This window comes from Octopus bimaculoides, chromosome 2, assembly GCF_001194135.2.
Source record: "Octopus bimaculoides isolate UCB-OBI-ISO-001 chromosome 2, ASM119413v2, whole genome shotgun sequence".
Taxonomy (NCBI): domain Eukaryota; kingdom Metazoa; phylum Mollusca; class Cephalopoda; order Octopoda; family Octopodidae; genus Octopus; species Octopus bimaculoides.
In genome coordinates, this window is record NC_068982.1 from 89,422,199 (window position 1) to 89,426,820 (window position 4,622).

Genomic DNA, 4,622 nt, shown 5'->3' on the forward strand with positions numbered 1-4,622 from the left:
AATGTTCCTTTTCGGTGATTTTACGTTTTGGTATCACGCTATATTTCATGTTGAGAACAATTTAGGTCTTTTTAGACACAAGATGTGATCTATTTCTAGCACATTGAATGTCCACGTTAGTGGTCAACGTCATATATAAAAATGCACTTTAATCCCCTGAGATTGCAGATACTGTTTCTGAATCTCTTTGATTCTTTAAATGTGCTAGCTTCCTGGTAATTAATCGATATTAATTAATATATGATTTTTTGCCATATTTTTTAATAATAATAATATATATATATATATATATATGTATATATATATAAATATATCAAAAGGATGTGTTCCACATATACAAAAACAGCCATACCAACAATCCAACATACCTCCATCATCAGCTACCCAACTGATATTATTACGGTTTCGACATCTGGGCAGTACCATTGAATCCAGCAGTGTCAACAGCACCAAAACAAGTGTTGTTTGGGAAGAAACATACCAAAGAAACCACAACTTTCAAAGATATTTACCCTATGTACAACTGTACTGGTAAATAAATTCAATAAGTAAATTTCAACCAATTCCAAAATACGTAACTAAACAGCGACCAATCCATTAAGTCATACAAAAATTACATTCCCTACTGTCTTCCATAGTATAATATAAACGTGAAAGCTTAATAACCACATTCAATCAATCAATTAATCAAATTATAGGCAGGATCAAACACTAACTTTAATAAAACTATAATAAAGAAACACACACACACACATAAATGACAGGCTTCTTTCACTTTCTGTCAACCAAATTTACTCATGAGGCTTTGGTCGGCCCGAGGCTATAGTAGAATGCACTCTTAAAGTATAGAGTTGAATTTCGAATAGCCACCTGTTGGCAACTTTTCTCCCCCACCCATTTTGTAGGGGGTGTTACCCATTTTTCTGGGCTCTTTTCACAGCTATATCCTGTTCGAAATTTGCATTAGTCTTTGTATGAAAAAATAAAAACAAAAAGAGGGAGGGGGCTTGTAGTTTGTAGAGAAAACGTTAAACGTACCTGAAAAAAAAAACCCTGGTCTTTCCCCACTAATAAAAGACATGAAGAACTATAAAAGAAGGTGAATAAGTAATAGGGGTGGGGAAAGAAGAGAAAACTAACACTCGATCATTCTAGAACTCCCATGATAAAAACGTAAACACCTGAAAGACTTTCCCTCTATTCATTACTAAATGTCTTCCCTCTTCTTCATTGTTAAAAGTAAAGAAGCTAGAAAAGATGATTGTACTTCAGTCTAATTGTCATTGTAAATGACTGAAGCTTTCTTGTCCCTGTCTCTATCACGTCACTCCTTTTCTCTATGGTTAAGAGAGTGAAGGTGTGTGACTCAGTGGTTAGGGGTATTCGACCCATGATCGTAAAGTCATGAGTATGATCCCCTGTGGTGCGCTGGGTTCTTGAGCAAGGTACTCTACTTCACCTTGCTGCAGTCCACTCAGCTGGCAAAAATGAGTTGTAGTTGTAATTCAAAAGAGCCAGCCTTGTCACATTCTGTGTGAGACCAAATCTCCCTAATGGATTGTATGTCTCTGAAGTACTCAGCCACTTGTGCGTTAATTTTATGAGCAGACTGTTCCATTGATCAGATAAACAGGAACCTTGTCCTTGTAACCGAAGGAGTGCCAATTTTTTAAAAAAGAGTGAAAGAAAATGAAATATTCCATGTCGTAAGGCAAAAATGTTGTATTTAGTATAAACAGTAAAAACTAAGATGAAATAATTACTATTCCAGTGTGTATTCACTCTTGACTCATGCTCAATTTGATAACAACCTGCGCGTTGGTGTTTATCTGGGGGCTCGGCCTCCAGATCTGTGACACCCACAAATGCTGCTGTTAGGACTGGATTAACACCCATAGTGACCCAAACAACAAAAAAGATTTTCCTGCCCCTATATAGGATCTTTTTTTGCTTTTTTCCAACCACTTGAAGGTTAATCTTGATCCAGTCCACTCAACTGGTTGAAATGAGTTGTAGTTGTAATTGAAAGAGGCCAGCTTTGTCATATTCTGTAAGTAGCTGGTTCTCCCCGAGAACTACATTAATGGTATGCATGTCAGCCACTTGTGAGTTAATTTTATCCTCGTGCGGTAATGAAAAGTAAAAGTGACATCCAATATTTGCTGTAGTTATTTAACAATGTGTCTATTTATCTATATACCAACTTTTCTTTAGATCTATGTATCTATCGTCTCACTCACTTTCTCTCTCACTTCCTTTGTGTCCGTTTTCTCTCCCGTTTTTAATTTAACAATGTATGTATGTATCAACTTTTCTTTCTATGTATCTACTTTTCCTGCGATGTAATAAACATTTAAAAACACAAAACGAACGCCATCACCACTCACTGTGTCTCTCACTCTCTCTCTGTCCTCCTTTCTCTCGCTTTGCCACTCACTTCTTCCTTTGAAGTAAGTGTGACATATACCACAGGTACGTATGTACAAAAACAACAAGTAGGCGTATCAACATTATTGATTAGTCTCGATATTGTTGAGGTATATGAATATAAATAATTTTGATTTTAAAAGCAAGGAGAGATAGAGAGAGTTATGCCAGCTCACCGTCTTTAATTTGTTGAACATTTAATAACAGGTTTTATGGGCAAGTTACATGCTGTGGTGGACTAGCTTCCTATTCAAAGAAGAGATGTATCAAAACACTTACCATAATAATGACTCTCTCTCTCTCAGTGTATATCTGAGATGGTCTCTTCTCTCGTTAAACTCATTTACTACTCTAACCCTTGAAACCGCTATGTCATGCAACTACCAAAATGTGCCCCCTCCCCCAACCCCAAATTTGTTTCCTCATAAGTTTCCGAAAAATGGATGTTTTTTCGCTGAAAATTCCTGCAAATTCATTTCAGATGGTATAGATTATGATTATATTGTAATATGATGTGAAAAGCAAATTGATGTAGGGGGTGATATTTCACAAACCCTACTTTTATTTCCTCATATGCTTTGATGTAGATTACAACAGTGATATTATATTTGTGGAATACTCTTTACTCTTTTACTTGTTTCAGTCATTTGACTGCGGCCATGCTGGAGCACCGCCTTTAGTCGAGAAAATCGACCCCAGGACTTATTCTTTGTGAGCCTAGTACTTATTCTATCGGTCTTTTTTTGCCGAACCGCTAGGTTACAGGGACGCAAACAAACCAGCATCGGTTGTCAAGCAATGGTGGGGGGACAAACACAGACACACAAACACACACACACATATATATATATATATATATATATATATATATATATATATATATATATATATATATATATATATATATATACATATATACGACGGGCTTCTTTCAGTTTTTGTCTATCAAATCCACTCACAAGGCTTTGGTCAGCCCGAGGTTATAGTAGAAGACATTTGCCCAAGGTGCCACGCCGTGGGACTGAACCCGGAACCATGTGGTTGGTAAACAAGCTACTTACAACAGAGCTACTCCTGCGTCTATGAATGAATATTTTTTTCTATAAAATGAAATCTTTCAGGGATACCAACATAATAATGATGATGATGATGATGATGATAAAAAAATTATAAGAAGTGAATTTGTTGGTATGATTGTTTGACTGGAAAATTCATCAATGACCACCTGCACGGTTTCCATGGAACCAGACTATGAGAACTGTGTGTGCTTTATTTGCATTCATCAATAGTTTAAAAGCCATGTTGTTGCTCTTGAGATATGTAAAGACTTTGCACAAGATGTAAATGAACTCACTACTAGAGTATCATTGTAATATTAGCATACCCATGTCACCAGAAATACATACAGTCCTGTCATTTATAAAAAATGGTGGATCAAAATAGCGGGAGAAATCGTTGACAAATGTCAGTAATTGAGTAAATGTATGTGCATACACAGAATTGAAGCACTTGAACAGATATAGTTGTAATGTCTCAGTTGAAAACATTATCGTTCATTTAATATATATATATATGTGTGTGTGTGTGTGTATGAATATATATTTATACATATATATACATAGATACAACATATATATGTGTATGTATAAATATATATATATGTGTGTGTGTGTGTATATATTCATATATACATACATACACACACACACACACATATACATATATATATATATATATTTTTATACAGGATTCTCGAGCGAGATCGTTGCCGGTGCCCCTGGACTGGCTCATGTGCGGGTGACACATGAAATGCACCATTTTGGGCGTGGCCATTGCCAGTGCCGCCTGGCTGGCCTTCGTGGGATTTTCGAGCAAGATTGTTGCCAGTGCCCCTCGACTGGCTTTTGTGCGGGTGGCACATAAATTGCACCATTTTGAGCGTGGCCATTGCCAGTACCGCCTGACTGGCCTTCGTGCGGGTGACACGTAAAAGCACCCACTACACTCTCTGAGTGGTTGGCGTTAGGAAGGGCATCCAGCTGTAGACACTCTGCCAAATTAGATTGGAGCCTGGTGTTGCCATCCGGTTTCACCAGTCCTCAGTCAAATCATCCAACCCATGCTAGCATGGAAGGCGGACGTTAAACGATGATGATGATGATAATGATGATGTATATATATATATATATATATAT